The sequence below is a fragment of the Neophocaena asiaeorientalis genome, unplaced genomic scaffold, assembly GCF_003031525.2.
Source record: "Neophocaena asiaeorientalis asiaeorientalis breed wild unplaced genomic scaffold, Neophocaena_asiaeorientalis_V1.1 scaffold89, whole genome shotgun sequence".
Lineage (NCBI taxonomy): Eukaryota > Metazoa > Chordata > Mammalia > Artiodactyla > Phocoenidae > Neophocaena > Neophocaena asiaeorientalis.
This window is the reverse complement of record NW_020172592.1, coordinates 5,247,962-5,270,683: the sequence shown is the minus strand read 5'-3', so window position 1 is coordinate 5,270,683 and position 22,722 is coordinate 5,247,962. Positions and strand designations below refer to the sequence as shown.

The following is a 22,722-nucleotide window of genomic DNA, read 5'->3' as shown; positions in this document are numbered from 1 at the left end:
CCTAGGCTCATGAGAGCCTTTTTTTTTTTAGGCTCCATATATATGTGTTAGCATACGGTATTTGTCATTCTCTTTCTGACTTACTTCACTTTGTATGACAGACTCTGGGTCCATCCACCTCACTTCAAATAACTCAATTTTATTTCTTTTTATGGCTGAACAATATTCCATTGTATATATGTGCCACATCTTCTTTATCCATTCATCTGATGATGGACACTTAGGTAGCTTCCGTGTCCTGGCTATTGTACATAGTGCTGCAATGAACATTGTGGTACATGACTATTTTTGTGAATTATGGTTTTCTCAGGGTATATGCCCAATAGTGGGATTGCTGGGTTATATGGTCGTTTTATATTTAGTTTTTTAAGGAACCTCCATACTGTTCTCCATAGTGGCTGTATCAATTTACATTCCTACCAACAGTGCAGGAGGGTTCCCTTTTCTCCACACCCTCTCCAGCATTTACTGTTCGTAGAATTTTTGATGATGGCCATTCTGACCATTGTGAGGTGATAGCTCATTGTAGTTTTGATTTGCATTTCTCTAATGATCAGTGATGTTGAGCATCCTTTCATGTGTTTGTTGGCAATCTGTATAACTTCTTGGGAGAAATGTCTATTTAGGTCTTCTGCCCATTTTTGGATTGGGGGGTTTGTTGTTTTGATACTGAGCTGCATGAGCTGCATGTAAAGTTTGGAGATTAATCCTTTGTCAGTTGCTTTGTTTGCAAATATTTTCTCCCATTCTGAGGGTTGTCTTTTCATCTTGTTTATGGTTTCCTTTGCTATGCAAAAGCTTTTAAGTTTCATTAGGTCGCATTTGTTTATTTTTGTTTTTATTTCCATTTCTCTAGGAGGTGGGCCAGAAAGGATCTTGCTGTGATTTATGTCATAGAGTGTTCTGCCTATGTTTTCCTCTAAGAGTTTTATAGTGTCTGGCCTTACATTTAGGTCTTTAGGAAATATGGAACGCTTCACGGATTTGTGTGTCATTCTTGAGCAGGGGCCGTGCTAATCTTGTCTGTATTGTTCCAATTTTTAGTATATGTGCTGCCGAAGTGAGCACTTCAGTAACCATTTATTCAAAGATACGTTCAGCAAATATTTTTCTTTTTTCCTGTCTTTCTGAGATACCGATATAACGTAAATTAGGCTTTTGGTATTTTCCCACAGGGCTTTGAGCCTCTGTGCATTTTTTCTCTCAGTTGTTCAGATTGAATAATTGCTATTGATCTGTCTTCGTGAGCAGTGACAATTTCCTTTGTTGTTTCCAGTCTGCTATTTTGTTCATCCAGTGAGTTTATTTAGGGTTATTGTGTTTTGGTTCTAAATTTTTATTTCTTTTATACCTACTGTTTCTTGGACATTTTCTTTCTGTTCTTTCAAGAGTGCTCACCCTTTGTGGAACATTTTTATAATAGTTTCTTCAAAGTCTGTCAGATAATTCCAACATCTTTGTCATTCTTGGCATTTGCATTTGTTGATTGCCTCATCCCCTATGAGTTGAGATTTTCCTAGCTCTTTATATAAGTAATTTTGGATTGTACCTTGAACATTATGAATATAATATTATGAGACTCTGGATCTTGGTTCAAACCCTATGGAGAATGTTGATAATTTCATTTTAGAATACAGTTTGACCCAATTGGCTTCAGGCTGCAAGTTGCAGCCAGCCTTCTGTGGATTATGGTTCCAATTTCACTTCATTTTTGAAGCCTTTGAAGTACTCTTTGGATCTGTCTCCTGTGTGTAGTAGCACTCAGTGGGTGGCCAGTTTGGGACCTGGGTGATGATCTCTCCCATGGTTCTGCTCTCAAAGTCTTGGGTATGCTGTTTGTTTTATGATGCAAGCATGTGCATATTGGAGCTAAACCCAGGATTTCCTAAACAGCTTCATGCAGTTGCTTTCCTGAGCTCCTCCCTTTGCATGATCCGATTAGTACTTTGATTCTCAAGGGCTTCTCTTTCTGGTTTTTCAGCCAGAAAAGATAGGGCCTTGGTTACCCTGCTTGGTTGTGCACTTCTCATGGCTGCAGTCATGTCTGGGGCTAAGTGGCAGGAAGACAGGGGCAAAAAAGCAATAGGATTCAACCCACCCCATTGGAACCATGGTTCTTCCCCTTCATCAGAGTTTTAGGTACCCCTTTCCTGCTCTTCAAGCCAGAGCTACAGGACTTCTCCTCCAGTTCTGTCTGTGCTCAGTAACAATTTCCAAGTGTTTATTTTTTTGTTCGTTTGTTTGTTTGTTTGCGGTACGCAGGCCTCTTACTGTTGTGGCCTCTCCCATTGCAGAGCACAGGCTCCGGATGCGCAGGCTCAGCGGCCATGGCTCACGGGCCCTGGACCGGGGCACGAACCCGTGTCCCCTGCATGGGCAGGCGGACTCTCAACCACTGCGCCACCAGGGAAGCCCCAATTTCCAAGTTTTAAACTGCCCCAAGTCCAGGCTGGGGCATACCAGAGGGAAGAAGGGCAGAATAAATCATCTCACGTTTGGTGGTACTTTAAATTCCCCGCTCCACCTGCTATCATCTACTTTTCTTTTTTTTAAAACATAAATTTATTTATTTTTAAGTTTATTTTTGGCTGCGTTGGGTCTTCGTTGCGGTGTGCGGGCTTCCCATTGTGTGGTGGCTTCTCTTGCCGTGGAGCACGGGCTCTAGGCGCGTGGGCTTCAGTAGTTGTGGCTCGCGGGCTCTAGAGTGCAGGCTCAGTAGTTGTGCACGGGCTTAGTTGCTCCACGGCATGTGGGGTCTTTCTGGACCAGGGCTGGAACCCGTGTCCCCTGCATTGGCAGGCGGATTCTTAACCACTGTGCCACCAGGGAAGTCCCTTATATACTTTTCAGAGTCTTCAAATAGCTGCGTCATACATTCTGTCCAGATTTTATCCTCATTCCGTGGGAGAAACAGGGTAGACTATCCCCACTCAGTTTATAGTTTTCTTGTTACTTTGAAATTTCAAGAGGTTAAATTATCTCTTGAGAAATAAATGATATTGAATCATTTATTTCTTAAGAATAGAGTAACTATTAAGTAACTTGCTTTAAGGGTTTTTTTTTTTTTTTCCTCTTCTCATAGGTAACCCTTGGTTGAATTAAGGCTGAGCAGGCACTTAGCTATCATTTACAAAAAGAAGCTTGTATTCAAACTGTCCATGTGATCCAGTACTGGAGATGTGTGTGTAAGGCTAAAAGAGAGATAATTTCACATTTAAATTTATAAAAGCCTTCACTTTTCGCTCTTTTCCTATTGCTTCCCACCTCTGACATGAATGAACAAAATATTCAGGGTTAACATGGGGGAGGGAGAAGTCCCCAGGAAGGGGGTTTAGAACAGTAAACCAACTGGGAATGGCAGGGCACTCTTAATCCTGTTTCTAATTTTAGTATCGGCAACCAGAGAGGCAGGGTTGCCTCAGTACTCGAGGTATTTTTTCCCCTTTGTATTTTTGTATTGCTGAATGGCCTACTTGGTCTTACCCAAAAATACAGTCTTACTATTTAGAGTTACTCTCATGTGGGGATGAGAAAGGCTGTAATTTTCTGGGGTCTTCCCTAGATGTGTAGTATACATGTACTGACATCTTCTCAGGATTCCTCAGTTGTTGGTTCTTACACACAAAAGGAGGTGTTCAGTTAAGTATTAGTTGAACCGATGAAGTCATATGATGCTTTTCAGAACATGACCATAACCCAAATAGAGATCAGTGTTCATCTTGATAGATTCTTTCTTGGTCTAATGTTGTTCTGTGTCACACTTCCTCTGTGTACAAGTATGTGTAAAAAGACTTAAAATCGTTTAATTAGCTTAGTTGGATTGATTGATGGTAGTGAACTGATACTTCAGTCTTTTTTCTTTTTAACAAGTCCTATATTTGATTTGTCCATTTTCACTCATTTTTAGGCTCACAGTTACATTCCTAGCTCTTATTCCCCTCTTTTCTTTACTACTCTGCCTTTAAGTTTTAGATCAACTTAATAGCATACACGTGGGGAGTCCTGACCATGGGCAGGGCAGGATGCTAAACTCTTCAGAAGGAGTCTCATTTGATTCATCCAGTCAACCCTAGATATTGAAAGGAAATAGTGCTATCCTGACTTTAGGGGGTGGAGGGGAGGTAGCTGAGAAATGGAGAGACTTGCCTAGGTTTTACAGCTAACATTGGATGAGTGGGATTCAGACCTGGCAACCTGACCCTAAAGCCCCCTTTTTAAACTGCAGTAGTTTTGTCATCTCATATGTAAAAATAAGAACGTGACCTCTCACTTCCCCTGCAAGTCTATTTATGACTTGCAACACTAACTTCATCAGTATGTTTTTATTTAGATATACTATAATTTCTTACTATGTTTGACCTATAATGAACACTGAGATATTTAAATAAAGAGACTTGCATTTTCAACTCTCAGACCTGCACCCTCTTTTTGGTTGTTAGCTTGCTTGGTTTTATTGCTTATTTTATTTTTTTTGGCCGCACCGTACGGCCTGTGGGATCTTAGTTCCCTGATCAGGGATTGAAACTGGGTCGATGGCAGTGAAAGCCCGAGGCTTAACCACTGGAACACGAGGGAATTCCCCTGCATCCTCTTTTTAACAAACATTTTCTAATGTCCCAATTACAGTCCTGAAGTGAAATTCACAGAAAATATAATTATATATGTATTTAAATTTTTAAAATTAAAATTTAAAAATCAATATAATGTCCTAGACATACCAGAAAGAAGAAATAAAAGGGAATTCGTTTATACAAAATAATTTTTCAGTACATAAACACTTGGGCATGACCAGAGCTTGAGGCACAGTGAAATGATCAAGTACTTGTACGGTACTTGTATTATTATAGAATAATCCTCAGCAGACCAGTACTGGTGCTAATAATATACAGGTATGACATGGGTGACTCAATGCCGTGTTGCTCTCAGTTAAGTGGTTTTCTATAGTGGTGATAAGCAGGTCAAAACATAATTGTGTATTGATTTACATGGTGGTTGCAGTCTTGGAAGATAGAATACATATTAAAACTGAGCAATAAATACTAAGGGTATATGCTCAGAAAAAATGGGCTTTTAATGTATATATATGTCAAGGACCTTGAAGAGCTGTGCAGGGCTGGGGTGCCTCTGCTGTGTGAGGCTGTCCTGCACAAATCAGGATGTGTGACATATCTGGTCTCTGCCTGTCCAGTGTTCGTGAGGCCCTCTTCCCCCACCCCAAAGGACCCACAGTTTTCTAAAACCACCCCCGAAGTGGTCAGGTTTTCTCCATTGAGAATTACTGCTCTAGGTTATTCCTTCCCCAGCTTCATGGAAGGATGAGTTTTCTGTTTGTTTGTTTTATTGTTTTGTATTTTGGCCACACTGTGTGGTATGTGGGGTCTTCGTTCCCCAACCGGGGATCGAGCACAGGTCCCCTACATTGGGAGCGTGGAGTCTTAACCACTGGACTGCCAGATAAGTCCCAAGGATGAGGTTTTTTAAATTTCTAATCAATCACTGACATTTTATAAAATGCAAAATTTGTTAGAAAAATGAAATTCTAAAGTCAGTCAAAAACACAAGTCCTGGTCTTTATTCTTAGATTTAGCAGACATAAAATTCCTGGCAATCTGCCATAAAAATTTCTTCCTTTCTCTCTCTTTCTCCCTCCCTCCCTCTCTCTCTCCCCCCCTCCTTCCCTCCTTCTTTCTTCCTTCCTTTCTTTTTCTCTTTCTCTCTGTCTTTCTCCCTTTCTCTGTCTCTGTCTCTCTCCGTGCAGCTTGTGGGATCTTAGTTCCCTGACCAGGGATTGAACCCGTGCCCTTGGCAGTGAAAGCACCAAGTCCTGAGTCCTAACCACTGGACTGTCAGGGAATTTCCCATAAAAATTTCTAAATGTTTAATCTCTACTTCTGAACCTACCTTGCCACGGAGTGGTCTCTTTATCTCAGTCTTTCTTTCCCTGAAGTCACCCAAAGTGAATGTATGTATCTGAAAAATTCTTCCTCTTGGAAGATTTTTTAAAAAATAAATTTATCTTATTTTTTAAAATTTTGGGCTGCTTGGGTCTTTGTTACTGCACATGGGGTTTCTCTAGTTGTGGCGAGTGGGGGCTACTCTTCGCTGCGGTGTGCGGGCTTCTCATTGTGGTGGCTTCTCTTGTTGCAGAGCACGGGCTCTAGGCGTGTGGGCTTCAGTAGTTGTGGCGCGTGGGCTTCAGTAGTTGTGGCGCGTGGGCTCTAGAGCGCAAGCTCAGTAGTTCTGGCGCACGGGCTTAGTTGCTCCAAGGCATGTGTGATCTTCCCAGACTAGGGATCAAACCTGTGTCCCGTGCATTGGCAGGTGGATTCTTTACCACCAGGGAAGTCCATCTTGGAAGATTATAGTTGCATTCTCCCTAGCCAAATGCTCAAATGTTTTATTCCCAACACCTCCTTTGTTGTCCATAAATATTACTTTTTACAAAAACTCTTGTTTAATGATGGAAGTGAACTTAACTGCCTTCACTATCAGGGATGCTTTTTTATTCCATGACAGAAATTTGCAGTGTAGTTTAACAGGCACATCTCAAACTGGTTTTGATTCCTCGTTAGCTTTATATACGTAAAATCCACTGTGTTTTCTCCATGCACTTCCACAGAGAAGCAGTGACTTTTCCAACCTTAATTTCAGAAGACTTCCTGCAATGTTTTTCATACTGTGAAGAGCCTTAGTGATTGAAAATAATTCTTATAACGAGCCGAGAAGGGTCCTGGATCATAAAATGCCACAAGCAGTTCACATTGGTGATGCTGATGGCAGAACACCCTCAGCAGGGGGCCTGCACCTGCTTCTCCTGAGAATCTGTGGGGAGACTGAAAGTCTCTCCCTGAGAGATTAGATGCTTTTGGCACAGTGACTGAATCTTAAATGTGACCAGCTTGTTCTTCCTACTTTTGGGTTACTCTGGAACAGCAGAACAGTTGTCTGATTTGTGTAGGGACCGTCCTTCCAGTGTGAGTTAAAAATCTGAGTTTTGATAGCATCCTGAATACCTTCCCTCCTCCGGCTGCCTCTTCACATGCGGTCCTTCTGCTGTGATGCATACAATTGGCTTTGGCCTGTGTTTGTGTAAGTGCCTATGGGGTGGACCCAGGCACAGAGTCATGAGGTGGGTATTGAATTTGTTCTCGAGTGAACTGGAAATGCTTGGGCCTTGAGGTGTTTCTTACAATTTTTGGTGCATGTAGCAAGTGCAGTTTGGTGGAAGGACATGATTCTATTGTCTATCTTGCTTTGTAAGGCTGGGTCAGCCTAGTTGGAACAGCCCCCTGTGGTTGTGATAGCTGTGTGGCAGAGGTAGTGGTATGCTTTAGGAAAGCTCTGTTGACAGCACCAGCTCTCAAGATGTGTATCCTGAGGAGCAGGACACAGTCAGCTGAGGCTCTCTGAGACCAAAACCACCTGTTCAGATATAGCTCAGATACATTTTGTTTTTTGAGTTCTACAGAGTTGAGATGTGTTCATCATCTTAGATAGATTTACCTATGTATGATCAGCCAAAAAAGCAATAGAATAATTCGGGTGGAGAATTTTTGAACATTGTCTTGTTCCATGATCCTCCATCCTAGAGAGATGGGATACAGGAGACATGAATGCTTTTTCAGTTGGTCAGTTCCCATGTGCCTCTCATACACACTGAGAACATGTTTAAAGGTGTATACTTTTTGTCACGTGTTCCATAACCACCAGTCAGTAATCTGATATGGTGTTTAACTAAAGAAATAACAATTTGTTCCAATGTTGGGGGGAAGACTGGTTCATCTGGCCTTAGTGGGTGCTGTGGACTGAATGTTTGTCTCCCCAGAACTTATATGTTGAAGCCCTAATCCCCAATGTGATGGTATTAGAAGGTGGAGCCTTTGGGAGGTAATTAGGTCATGAGAGTAGAGCCCTATGAATGGGATTAGTGCCCTTATAAGAAGAGACACAAGAGATGCTTTCTCTCTGCCATGTGAGAATATAGCAAGAAGGTGACTGTCTATAAATCAGGACGAGGGCCCTCACCAAGAACTCAACCAGGCTGGCACCCTGATCTTAGACTTCCAGCCTCTAGAACTGTGAGAAGTAAATTTCTGTTGTTTAAGCCATCCAGTCTTTGGTATTTGTTACGGCATCCTGAGATGACAAAGATGTTGGGGAAGGTGTCAACATGTGGTATCTTCTTTAGGAAATTTATTTTATAGCTGAATTTTTTGTTTAACTTTTATTTTATATTGGAGTGTAGTTGATTTACAGTGTTGTGTTAGTTTCAGGTGTACAGCTAAGTGATTCAGTTATACATATACATATGCCCATTCTTTTTCAGATTCTTTTCCCATATAGGTTATTACAGAATATTGAACAGAGTTCCCTGTGCTATACAGTAGGTCCTTGTTGATTATTTTATATATAGTAGTGTGTATATGTTAATCCCAAACTCCTAATTTATCCCTCCCCCGACACTTGTTTTTGAAGTCTGTTTCTGTTTTGTAAATAAGTTCATTTGTATCATTTTATTTTTATATTCCACATATAAGTGATACCATATGATATGTGTCTTTCTCTGACTTACCTCACTTAGTATTGTAATCTCTAGGTCCATCCATGTTGCTGCAAATAGCAGTATTTTATTCTTTTTTGTGGCTAATACCCCATTGTATATATATATCACATCTTCTTTATCCATTCCTCTGTCGATGGACATTTAGATTGCTTCCATGTCTTGGCTAATGTAAATAGTGCTGCAATGAAAATTGGGGTGCATGTATCTTTTCGAAGTATGGTTTTCTCCAGATACATGCCAGGAGTGGGATTCCTAGATCATATGGTAGTTCTATTTTTAGTTTTTTAAGGAACGTCCATACTGCTCTCCATAGTGCCTGCACGAATTTACATTCCCACCAACAGTACACGAGGGTTCCCTTTTCTCCACACCCTCTCCAGCATTTATCGTTTGTAGACTTTTTGATGATGGCCATTCCGACTGGTGTGAGGTGATACCTCATTGTAGCTTTTTTTTTTTTTTTTGCGGTACGTGGGCCTCTCACTGCCGCGGTCTCTCCCGTTGCGGAGCACAGGCTCCGGACGCGCAGGCTCAGCGCCATGGCTCACCGCGGCATGTGGGATCTTCCCGGACCGGGGCACGAACCCGCGTCCCCTGCATCGGCAGGTGGACTCTCAACCACTGCACCACCAGGGAAGCCCCTCACTGTAGCGTTGATTTGTATTACTCTAATAATTAGTCATGTTGAGCATCTTTTCATGTGCTTTTTGGCCATCTGTATGTCTTCTTCCTTAGGAATTTTAAAGTGACTTTTAAAATTCTGTAGTTTGAAAGTTTCCAAATATACACATATAGAGAAAATAGTATAATGAACCCCGATGTACCCAGCTTTAAAGATTATCAGTATTCTTGTTTAATCGATATCCCCTAATTTTGTTGGTTTTTTGGACTATTTTAAAGCAATTCAGGGGGTATTGCTGGCACAGAAGATTTGTTTTACATGCTCACATAAATGTAGGTATATTAGTTTCCTCTTGCTGCTGTAAGAAATTACCACAAACTTGGTGGCTTAAAACAAGAGAATTTTACTTCCTTACAGTTCAAGAAGCCAGAAGTCTGAAGTCAGTCTCAGAGGTCAAGGTGTTGGCGGGGCTGGAACCTTCTGGAGGTGTGGAGGAGAATTCATTTACTTGCCTTTTCCAGTTTTTAGAGGCTGCCTGTATTTCCTGCCTTGTAGCCTCTCCTCCAGGTTCACAGTGCATCACTCCGATCTCTACTTGTGTTGTCACGTGGCTTGCTCTCTGACTTTGATTCCTCTAGTGCCCCTTTTATAAGGACCCTTGTGATAACATCCAGCCCGCTTGGATAATGGGGGATAACCTCTTAGCTCAAGATCCTTAATTTAATCACATCTGCAGAGTCTCGTTTGTCATGTGAGGTAACATTCACAGGTTTCAGGGATTAGGAAGTAGACATATTTGGAACCATTATTCAGACTGCCATAGTAGGACCACACTGCAGTCAGCTCTCACATGTCAAATAAATGGTAGGGCCATGATCTCAAGAGTGGAGACTGTAATCACAGGGAAACACATGAAGATTAAGCTCTTCAAAACCTAGCGAGATTTCTATTCAGAGTACAGCTTGTCATTTTGCACAGCAGATGTGCCATTCCTGTCAGAAAATGAGGAAGAAGGAGGTACGTGTTGGTGAATAACTGATGCCTTTTCGTACATAACGGAAAAGATAGCTGCAGTCCAACATCAGATTCAAGGTGATACTGGTGCGTGCTCCAGCTCAGGCTTGACCTTGTCCAGCCCACAAAACTGTGGACCTAGGGTCATTTTTATCTCTCTTCCCTGAGCTGCAGAGCCTAGCGCCTCCTTGCCTCTGCTTCTCTTGTTATAAGCCTTTATTGAACTTATTTGCGTCCCTACTATGTGCTAGGGCTGGATCTGCTGCATGCATTTTCACTAAAGGTTTCCAGTGCTTTGTTTATTCTCCACATAAATTTGAAGATGTGTTTTCATAGAATATAAGGAAGAGGTGATGGGGCTTCCGTGTCTGAACATCAAGCCCCAGAAAGATGGATAGGAAGACAGGGGGCTTTGTGCGAAGGTGACTCAACCATACGGAGCCTTTTTCCCATCTGTGGAAAAGAGGTTAACAGTATGGTCCTTTCAGGTTCACCATGAGAACCAGCAGATAACACAGGTGCCTTGCCCCATAGTTTATTATGAATTAATAAACTTCTTCAATGGATTTTGCCCTTTGGCTGAAATTTTCATCCTTTGGCTCTGCTATAGTGAAGTTAACTTTACTTTCCCTCAACCCCATCACCCTCTTAGTTTCAGGGCTTTTGCGTACATGTTTTCTCTGCCTATAATCCATTTGGTTCTTTCTGTTTTTCTTAATTCCCATTATTAGCCTTTAACTCAGATGTCGTTTCTTCCACAAAGCCTTATATTTTTCTGCCATACCTGGATTAGGTGTGTCCCCTATATTTCTCTTATACTTAGCACTATAGCACCACTCAGCACTTGATATTTTAATTGCCTTCTGACTTGTTTCTATTCTCCCATCGGACTCTAAAATTTAGGGGCCAGGGGCTGTGTCTTCTCCCGTGTTGTCATCAAAGACACAGAACAGAGCCTGGTATAGACGAATGGTCAGTGTTCACACACATCTCTTGGTTGGAAACGTTTTCAACTCTGTAATAGATTAAAAATTTTTTTTCATAGTTTGCTGGATTTTACGGGGGTTGGGGTGTTAGGAGGGATGGATAGGGTAGGTAGAAGAAAATAGGATATAAGTTTTTTGTCTCAGGTCATTGAGTTTGCTGAAGGAGAAATCAATCACTGAAGTGTTCTAAAAAAAAAATTGGTGTGGTGTTGTTTGTGGATTGTGGGGTGGGGGGGGGGAGGAGCAAATTGAAATCTTCCTCCAAGCTATGTTGGGCTCTTTGCTAGCAGAGAACAAGTTGTGTTTTAGAGAGAAATCTGGTATTTTATCTTGCTTTGGCTGCTTGTTTTATGTTATAAGTAGTTCAAGTGTTTTTGGTTAGTTTTTCCAATAATGTTTTACCTTAAAATACAGTTTTCTAGTTTTTTTTTTATAACTTTAAAAAAAATTTTATTTATTTTTGGCTGTGTTGGGTCTTTGTTGCTGCGTGCGGGCTTTCTCTAGTTGTGGAGACCGGGGGCTACTCTTCATTGCGGTGCGCGGGCTTCTCATTGCGGTGGCTTCTCTTGTTGCGGAGCACGGGCTCTAGGCACACGGGCTTCAGCAGTTGTGGCACGTGGGCTTCAGTAGTTGTGGCACGCAGGCCTCAGTAGTTGTGGCATGCGGGCTTCAGTAGTTGTGGCTCACGGGCCCTAGAGCACAGGCTCAGTAGTTGTGGCGCATGGGCTTAGTTGCTCCGCGGCATGTGGGATCTTCCCGGACCAGGGCTGGAACCCTTGTCCCCTGCATTGCCAGGCGTATTCTTAACCACTGCGTCACCAGGGAAGCCCCCATCTTTCTATTTTGGGTAAAAATTCAGTTTCTTATTTTTTTCTTTTTCAAAGAAAAACATCAGACCTTGTGTTGAAGAAATGAGTCACAGGGAAGTTGGAAGCATCATTGAGTGATGCTCCCTATGGCTATGGCTGTTACTGAGTGGGCTGTGTTCCCAGATGCCAGCCTAGTTAGATGGATTAATGCTAAGTCCTACTAAGTTTACACCCATTATTACCTCCACGTTCTCCTTTCTCAGCAAATTTGGTGCCCATTAGCTCTGAGCATGTTCTGTGCGCTTCCAGGATTCCAGTATTGTTGAACACTACTTGAAGTCGCCCAGCTGAACAAATATTTCTGATTTTAAATACTCTTCATGACTTCTTTTCCATAAGACATGACTTAATCATGTTTCTTTCCTGCTTAATTAAACGTGGGCAAGTCTTTGATCAGACACAGCTTTATTTCTGTATGCTAGAAATTTTATTCTGACTTGATATTAATTAATGCTTGTTTAATAAGAACCTTTGCTCATATGCTTCCCTCTGCTTCTAGAGACCGAGCTTTATAGTACACAATAGAACCTTACTTTCTGCTGGATGCAGCTTGGTGTTGTCTGTTACTGAGCTTCAGGGTCACCTCTACCTTATAGTGGGTTTTTTTTGTTTTTTGTTTTTTTTGCAGTACGTGGGCCTCTCACTGTTGTGGCCTCTCCCGTTGCGGAGCACAGGCTCCGGACGTGCAGGCTCAGCGGCCATGGCTCACGGGCCCAGCCGCTCCGCGGCATGTGGGATCCTCCCGGACCGGGGCACGAACCCGTGTCCCCTGCATCGGCAGGCGGACTCTCAACCACTGCGCCACCAGGGAGGTCCCTCTAATTCGTTTTTTAAATCAAACAACCCATATATACATCCAAAAAAAATATGGTACACACACAGTGTAAGATTCATTGTTTGTTCAACTTGCCAGAAATTCATGAAAACATGCATAGATTTGTTTACCCCTTGCAATAACTCTACGGCCTCTGAAAAATCCAATCCAATGATTGAGGATCAATGGTGGGAAATCCATGATACTTGGGTTGCCATGCCTCTTCCTTTCCACAGCAGGAGGGACTCTCTGAAAGATACTCTTTTCCCACTGAGCCTAGATTAAGCCTCAGAATCCTTCTTACACTGTGCTCTAGATAGTCACAACCAATTGTTTGCAGCTGGAATGTGAGAAGAACATTGTGTGTCTCCTTGGACAAGATGATCTTTTAACCTATTATCCACTATGACTTCCATAAATCCTATTTGGTTCTGCTCTCTTGAGCAGACGCCTTCCTCCTTCACATATACAAAGCCTCCCACTATGTGAAGAGGGCTCATATAGGGGGTACGTTGTTTATCTGAGATGCACTTTTCCAGATCGCTCAAGTGTCCCTCCTCTGTTTCGCTCTTCTGACCCCTCACAGCTTGTTTCCTGCTGGGGGTGTGGTTTCTGAGTCTCTGAGAGTAGGGTTCAGAACTGAGTATAGTGTTCTATATGGATCTGCACTGTGCTTACTGCAGTGTAGGACCTTTCTTCTCCTTGACATTTGTTCAGTTAGGGAAAGATTACATGCCCACATTCCCTGGATATGAGACTCACATTGATTACAATTGAACTAGCTTTTAGTTATTAAGAATGTTAAAGTATTATTATTTTTATTTTTATTTTTTTGCGGTACGCGGGCCTCTCACTGTTGTGGCCTCTCCTGTTGCGGAGCACAGGCTCCGGACGTGCAGACTCAGCGGCCATGGCTCACGGGCCCAGCCGCTCCGCGGCATGTGGGATCTTCCCAGACTGGGGCACGAACCCGCGTCCCCTGCATCGGCAGGCGGACTCTCAACCACTGCGCCACCAGGGAAGCCCTGCCTTCTTCTTTTGAGGCTTAGCCAAGCATTGGGAGTTATTCTCAGGTCAGTGAGGAAGGTCCTGCAGGTCTGCTTTCTTTTTGGCTTTGGCCACATCTGCCATACTGTAGGCAGTATTGGCCAGCATTTACAATCAAGCAGCAACTGTGAATGTAGAGAAGAGCATTGTCTTCCTTTTTTGTATGTCCCCCCCCCACCCCCCAAATCATTTCTGGACTTGAATACTGTCTCTGTATTTTTGTAGGGCTAGCTAAGTTGGTCAGGGAGTGTAGCAGATGACACCGGTGTTGTGCATTTTAATCCGAATGCACTGTATTTTATGTCGTGAATATCCTAGAATGGTCACTAATGAGATTTATTGTGTTTTGTAGCTTTGTTTACAGATGCTTAGCAATGTACTTGTTCTTGAACTTAAATGCATTTGAGAGTAAGGGTTAGAAGTGGTGGATGATGGACATTCACATGTAAGACCAGTAACATTCTGAGGCAAGTTCTTACTCATCTTTATTTTATTGGTCTACTTTCTACGTGTTATAATTTAGTCAGCCACAGTATGTCTTCGGCGTGTCTAGAGACAGCTGTTAGTGTTGGCTATTTTTTACTTCTACCCACACAAGTGTTTTTTTGTTTGTAATTTTTGAATGAAACATTTCTCTCTTATCCTGCCTGGTTTTGGTGATGTATTTGATTCTAAAGAAGGCCTTTGTAATACCTTGGTCACTGTAATGCAATTACCAGTTTTGTATTTTGTTGGGGGCTCAGTTCTGAAGGAGTTAGAAGTGGATAGCATGGGCTTCCAGTAATAGGTCTGGGATTAGTAATGTCTGAGTGTTTTTAAAAGCCCATCATATTGTCAGAGCTGTCCTTGAAGCCCCTGGAAAGTGAAACCGTTGTGGAGAGGACCATCCTCCATTTGTGAGTGACATATCTTATGTCAGTAGCCACAGAATTGAGATAAGAAAAGGCAGATATAAACCCAAAGTAACAAACAGCTGTGAAGGTTTTAGGCTTCTTTCCAAAAACGAGAGCCTGTACACTATAAAATTGTGGTTTGGCATCTGTGTACTGCACACACCGCCCTGAGTAGGGATGGAAGGGGGTAAGGGTGGCTGTGTGCTTTCAGATTCTGTATTCAGCTCTAGCTAGCATCAGAGCCTGAACGAGGGATTTCGTTCATGTGCAAAAATGGGATGTCCTGGAGGGGTTGCTTGTTCCCTGAATCTTCCAACTGGCTACTCCTGATAGAGGTGTGGTGGTTTGCCCCAATCTCGTGGTATTTGCTTGCCTCTGGCTCAGTGGCTTCATCCTTCATGTCCTGGCCAGTCAAGGGACAGATCAACTCTTTTTTTCACTTGGTATTTTGATTTGAGCTGCTTTTTTTCAGAAGCTGCTGTTAAAGGAATGACTTAAATACCCGTCCCCCCATTTTCAGATTCATTGGGTAAAACTTGGAAAGTAAAGAACAAAATAGTTTTAGTATACCTTTTATATTCCTATGTAGGAATATACTACATACATTGAATTAGCAGGTCAGAGTGTGAATTTTTAGGCCATTTGCTGTTAGAAAACTGATGTAGAAGTTTTGTGCTCCATTATACTTCCCCCATGAATAGATGAGACTAATTGTTCGCCCATATCCTCTCCAGCATAATTCATGTTAAAATAATATAAAATCTTAGCTAATTTTACCTGCAAAAACTACCATTATTGGGCTTCCCTGGTGGTGCAGTGGTTGAGAGTCCGCCTGCCGACGCAGGGGACACGGGTTCATGCCCCGGTCCGGGAGGATCCCACATGCTGCGGAACGGCTGGGCCCGTGAGCCATGGCCGCTGAGCCTGCGCCTCCGGAGCCTGTGCTCCGCAACGGGAGAGGCCACAACAGTGAGAGGCCCGCATACAGAAAAAAACAAAAACAAAAAAACCCCAAAAAAACTAGCATTATTATTTCAACTGGCATATATACCTGACTTTGACCAATAGTGAAATTTTTAAAATGCATTTTAATCATTTTTAGCTGTCAGTTCTGTTCATGGCCCCTTTCCTCTGACTATGTCTGATGATACTTTTCACACTTGTTGGGCAAATGGTACTTATAGTGTGTCAGGATTAAAGATTTATCATCCAATTTCTTTGTTTCTTTTTTCCATTTCTGTAGGATTACAATTTTTAAGAAGTGGTATCTATCCTATTGTATGTAATTTAATTTCCTGCCTTTGTTTTTCCCTCTTAAACCTTAGACAAAGAACAATAGAAGAAATTCAAAAACAAAGAAAAAAATGTAAATAATGATAGGAACAAAAAAAAATGAAATAGAAAAACGAAGATATAATAATCAACAAAGACAAACATTTCTTTGAGAAAACTAATAAAGCAGATTCGTCTCTGGTAAGATTGAGGAAGAAAAAAATGTTAAGGCACAAATAGGTAATTTTAATATGGGTGAAACTCAAAACACAAATGTTGAATAGAAAAGAGAAAGCACGGAATACAAAAAAGTTCAAAAATATATAAAACTTAATATTATTATTGTATAAATACATGTGTGATAAAGCTTTAAAGAAGGATAGGGGAATGATAAGCAACAAAGAATAAGGGAGTAAGAGGGCTTTCCAAAGTGGCTTTGGATCCATGGGTTTGATTTCTTTTTTGCTGTACGCGGTCCTCTCACTGTTGTGGCCTCTCCCATTGTGGAGCGCAGGCTCAGCGGCCATGGCTCACGGGCCCAGCCACTCCTTGGCATGTGGGATCTTCCCAGACCGGGGCACAAACCCATGTCCCCTGCATTGGCAGGTGGACTCTCAACCACTGTGCCACCAGGGAAGCCCCTGATTTGTTTCTTAAAATGGATAATAGGTATTCAGGAATTAATTGAACTACTTTCATTTCCTTTAATATGTGAAATATTTTGTAATAAATTAAACATTCTATATGTTAAAAAAAAAACACCAAAAAAAACAAAACAAAGGAAACCTTAGAACTTTTTCCTCATGTCAAACATTGGGAGTAAATCTCATTTTCTCAATTTATAACAGTTTAAGCCATATTAGTAAATTTTTTCTAACAGCTTTATTGAGGTATGAGTGACATACAATAAATTACACTAATATCTTTAAAGTGTACACTTTGATAAGTTTTGACATAAGTATATACCTGTGAAACCATCACCACCAAAAATAATAAATAAAAGTGAGCGTAACTATTACTGCCCCAGAGTTTCTTTATGCCCTTTTGTATTCCCTCCTGCCCTTACCCTCAAGCAACTTCTGCTCTGCTTTCTTTCACTATAAATTAGTTTGCATTTTCTAGTGTTTTATATAAGGAGTCATATAATGTATACTCTTATTTGACTTCTTTCAGCATAATTTAAGTTCTACTCAGTTATGTGAATCAATAGCTCATTTCTTTTTATAACTGAGTAGTATTCCATTGTGTGGGTATACCACAATTTGTTTATCCGTCTGCTGATAGACGGTTGGCTCGTTTCCTGTTTTGATTACTATTAATAAAGTCGATATGAGCATTTATGTGCGGGTCTCTGTATGGATGTATGATTTTGTGGGGACTCACTTGGACCTCCAGCGTTCATATGAAGCTTATTTTAAACTAAAGACTTTTGAAATTCGGCACATGCAGAAAGAAGCCTATTCAGAGCTTTCCTTATCTGACTAAAGGCAGAAACTTCTGGTGGTGAGGCTGCCGTAAATACCCTCTCCAGGGGAGTTTAACTGGCCTGAAAAGAGATGAAGACCACTCTTCAACCACTCTTATGAGATAAACAAACATCATCACAAGCTTTATCTGCCATTTGTATTTCCTATGAAAACTCTTCTCTTCCCTTCTTCTCCCCCAACAAGTTAGGTTATATAAATGCCCATCTTTATTTAGGTAGCCACTTCTTTTGTGTACTTTCAACATGCATATATCAATAAACTTTGTATTTTCTCCTGTTAATCTGTCAGTTGTCAGCTAAATTCGCAGGCCTCCAACCACTGAACCTAAGTTGGGAGAGAAAAAACTTTTTCCTCCCAACACTTTCATTTCTCTTGGGGGAATTCTAGGGGTGAAATAACTGGGTCATAAGGTAAGTACATGTTTAACATTTTAAGAAACTGCCCAGCTGTTGTCCAAAGTGTTGTATTATTATATGTTGCCACCAGCAGGGTGTACAATTCAGTGGTTTTTAGTATATTCACTGAGTTTTGGGACATCACTGTGTAATTTTAGAATATATTTTTAACATCTTTATTGGAGTATAGTTGCTTTACAATGGTGTGTTAGTTTCTGCTTTATAACAGAGTGAATCAGCTATACATATATCCGCATATCTCCTCCCTCTTTCATCTCCCTCCCAGCTTCCCTATCCCACCCCTAGAATATTTTCATTACTCCAAAAAGCAACCAGTTAACACTCACTTCTCACTTTCCCTTCACATTAGCCCCTGACAACCACTAATTTATTTTGTGTCTTTATAGATTTGCCTATTGTAGACATTTCATATAAATGGAATCATACAATAAGCGACTTTTTTGACTAGGTTCTTTCACTTAGTGTGTTTCCAAGGTTCTTCCATGTTGCAGTATGTATTAGTGCTTCGTTACTTTTTTCTTCTTTTTTTTTAATAAACTATTTTAGATTAGTTGTAGATTTGTAAAAAAAAAAAATTGAAAAGATAGTACAGAGTTCCCATATACCCCACAGCCAGTCTCCTCCTCTGTTATTAACATCTTTCATTCGTATGGTGCATTTATCACAGTTAATGAACCAACATTGTTGGGTCCTAGTTGATAATGAACCAGCATTGTCGGGTTCTAGTTGATAATAAACTAAAGCTCATACTTTTCATATTTCCTTCGTTATTAGCCAACGTCCTTTATCTGTTCCTGGATCCCATCCAGGATACAGCATTACATTTAGTTATCATGCCTCTTTAGTTCCTCCTTACTTTAAGTTTTAGTTTCTGAGGCTCTTGTTTTTGATGACCTTGACAGTTTTGAGAAGTATTGATCATGTATTTTGTAGAATGTCCCTTAGTTGGGACATGTCTGAAGTCTTTCTTGTGATTAGACTGGATTTATGGATTTGGGGAGGAAGACCAGAGAGATAAGATGCCACTCCTATAACATCATATCGAAAGAGTACATACCATCAACATGACATCACTGTTGATGTTGACCTTGATGAAATAGTGTATGTTAGATTGCTCCACTGTAAAGCTATGCCCCACCCCAAACTGCTTTTCATACTGTAGTCCTTGGAAAGAAGTCAGTGTGCATAGTCCACACTTGGGGAGCAAGAAATTATGGTCTGCTTCCTTGAGAGTGGAGTCTCTACATCAATTATTTGGAATTCTTCTCCATGGACATTTATCTGCTCTCCCCCATTCATTTATTCAATCATTTGTACTCATGGATATTTATTTTGTACCTTGGATTATAATCCAATATTTTGCTTTATTGTTCCAGCTTTGGTTGTTGGGAACTTTCAGTTGGCTCCTGTGTCCCTATGGTACCTTCACTCACCATGGTGTGTGTTTGTGGTAGGTTTTTTGTTTGTTTTGTTTTTAAGCACTTCCTTACTTTTTGGCACTAGAAGATATTCCACAATTCCATAATTCTTGCTACAGTCGTAGAATCAACCATTTCTCTAAGGAGGCTTGGCTCCTTTTATTTGAGAATGGTATTAGAAACCAAGATCTGGGCAGTAGGTATGACCATTGCTACTGGGATGCTTATTGCTTCCATGTTCTTTCAGCTGTCACAGTAAGGAAATATGTGTGTATATACTAACCTGTGTATATACATGTCTATAAATATATCTATATGTAACTATCTGTGTTGAGCTAAATATTACTGATACTTGATTCCTTTTAATTGCTAAATATTCCATTGTGTTGCTGTATCGCATTTTGTTTATCGATTCATCAATTGATGGACATTTGGATGGTTTCCACTTCTTGAATATACAAATAATGCTGCTATTGAACAAGTTTTTGTGTAAGCATATAGTCTCAGTTCTCTTGATATAGACCTAGTAGAATAATTATTGATGGAGTTGCTGAGTAATATGGCAACACTATATTTAATATTTTAAGGAACTGCTAAACTGTCTTCCGAAGTGACTGGGCCATTTTACATTGCCCCTAGCAGTGAAGGTGGGTTACAATTTCTCCATATCCTTGCCAGCAGTTATTTTCTGTCTTTTTATTTTAGCCATCCTAGAGTGTGTGAAGGGGTACATCATTATAGTTTTGATATGCATTTCGCTAATTGAACATTTTTTTCATGTGTGTATTTGCTAATCATAGATCCTTTTTTGTGAAGTGCCTTATTTAAATCTTTTTTGAATTTTTGTATTTTATTTATTTTTATACAGCAGGTTCTTATTAGTCATCAGTTTTATACACATCAGTGTATACATGTCAATTCCAATCTCCCAGTTCATCCCACCACCACCCCACCACTCCCCCTGGCTTGCCCCAGTTGGTGTCCGTACATTTTTTCTCTACATCTATTGCAGGCGGACTCTCAACTGCTGCGCCACCAGGGAAGCCCCCTCTTGTTTCTTGATGTAGGATTGTATTGCTATAAACTTCACTCTTAGAACTGCTTTTGCCACCTCCCATAGGTTTTGGATCATCGTGTTTTCATTGTCATTTGTCTCTAGGTATTTTTTGATTTCCTCTTTGATTTCTTCAGTGATTTCTTGGTTATTTAGTAACGTATTGTTTAGCCTACAATGTGTTTGTGTTTTTAAGTTTTTTTTCCCTGTAATTGATTTCTAATCTCGTAGCGTTGTGGTCAGAAAAGATGCTTGATATGATATCAGTTTTCTTAAATTTACTGAGGCTTGATTTGTGACCCAAGATGTGATCTGTCCTGGAGAATGTTCTGTGCGTGCTTGAGAAGAAAGTGTAGTCTGCTGTTTGTTTTTCATTTCAGTTATTGTATTGTTCATCTCTGTTTGTTTGTTCTTTAATTCTTCTAGGTCTTTGTTAAACATTTCTTGCATCTTCTTCATCTTTGCCTCCATTCTTTTTCCAGGGTCCTGTATCATCTTCACTATCATTAGTCTGAATTCTTTTTCTGGAAGGTTGCCTATCTTCACTTCATTTAGTTGTTTTTTTGCGGTTTTATCTTGTTCCTTCATCTGGTACATAGCCCTCTGCCTTCTCATCTTGTCTGTGTTTCTGTGAGTGTGTTTTTTTTTCCCACAGGCTGCAGGATTGTAGTTCTTCTTGCTTCTGCTGTCTGCCCTCTGGTGGATGAGGCTATCTCAGAGGCTTGTGCAAGTTTCCTGATGGGAGGGACTGATGGTGGGTAGAACTGGGTGTTGCTCTGGTGGGCAGAGCTTAGTACAACTTAAATCTACTTGTCTGCTGATGGGTGGGGCTGGGTTCCCTCCTTGTTGGTTGTTTGGCCTGAGGGGACCCAACACTGGAGCTCACCTGGGCTCTTTGGTGGGGCTAATGGCGGAGTCTGGGAGGGCTCACGCCAAGGAGTACTTCCCAGAACTTCTGCTGCCAGTGGTCTTGTTCTCATGGTGAGACAGAGCCACCTCCCGCCTCTGCAGGAGACCCTCCAACACTAGCAGGTAGGTCTGGTTCAGTCTGTATGGGGTCAATACTTCTTCCCCTGGGTCCCAGTGTGCACATTACTTTGTCCTGCAATCAATTCCCACTAGTCTTCAAAGTCTGATTCTCTAGGAATTCCTCCTCCTGTTGCCGGACCCCCAGGTTGGGAAGCCTGATGTGGGTCTCAGAACCTTCACTCCAGTGGGTGGACTTCTGTGGTGTAAGTGTTCTCCAGTCTGTGAGTCACCAACCCAGCAGTTATGGGATTTGATTTTACTGTGATTGCACCCCTCCTACCATCTCACTGTGGCTTCTCCTTTGTCTTTGGATGTGGGGTATCTTTTTTGGTGAGTTCCAGTGTTTTCCTGTTGATAACTGTTCAACAGTTAGTTGTGATTCTGGTGTTTTCCTAAATCTTCTGAACATTTAAAAATTTGTTTTATCATTGAGTTTTGAGATTTCTGATATTTATTCTGATAAAAGTTTTTTATCAGATATTTGCTTTGCTTCCAATCTCTAGTTTGTCTTCTTGTTTTCTAAAGTGTCTTTCAAAGACTGTTGGTAGTAATTCTTATTATTGTATTGATTTGTATGAACTGTATGCTCATTCTTTAGCCATATTAGATCTTTTAACTTCAAACATGTTGCATATTTTTAAAGGTTTCTAAAGTGGATAGTTGAAAGCATATACAAATGTAAAGAGAATAGTATAATAAACTACCCTGTGGACCCATCCCCTAACTTCAACAATTATCAGTTTATGGCCAATCTCAGTTCCTCCCCCCGTTAGATAATTTTGAATAAATCTTAATAATTAATTTTACTGATAATTATTTCAGTGTGTATTTCTAAAAGATAAGGACTTAAGAAAATAAAACCAATATCACACAAATTGTTATTATAAAATGTGAAGTGTGTTCACAAATTTTAGTTGCCCCACATATTTAAAAAATAATTTGTTTGCATCAAGATCAAAATAGGTCCATACTTTGCAGTTGGTTGATTTTTCCCTTAAGCCTCTTTAATCTTTGCATACCCACTCCTTTTTCTTTCCTGTTTGCTTGCAGTTTGTTGAAGAAACTGGATTTTTTGGTCCTGTCTTGTCTACATTAGCTGATTTCATCCTTGTTTTGTACTTTTGTTTCTCAGTCCTCTAAATCCTGTGAATTGGTAATTAGATCTAGAGCAGTGATCTTAATCTTGGCTGCATGTTAGAATCAATCGGGGATTTTTTTTTTTTTTTTTTTTTTTTTTT

At 40.7% G+C, this 22,722-nt stretch overlaps 1 protein-coding gene and 1 non-coding gene across 3 annotated transcripts in view; one reads left to right on the top strand and one right to left on the bottom strand.

Moving 5' to 3' along the window:
- Positions 1 to 22,722, top strand: part of IGF2BP3 (insulin like growth factor 2 mRNA binding protein 3) — a 136,787-nt gene that overhangs the window by 60,662 nt on the left and 53,403 nt on the right. The window lies entirely within an intron of this gene.
- On the bottom strand, positions 961 to 1,068 carry LOC112395368 (U6 spliceosomal RNA). Its single transcript, XR_003002371.1, has one exon. It is a non-coding gene; the product is annotated as a U6 spliceosomal RNA (small nuclear RNA).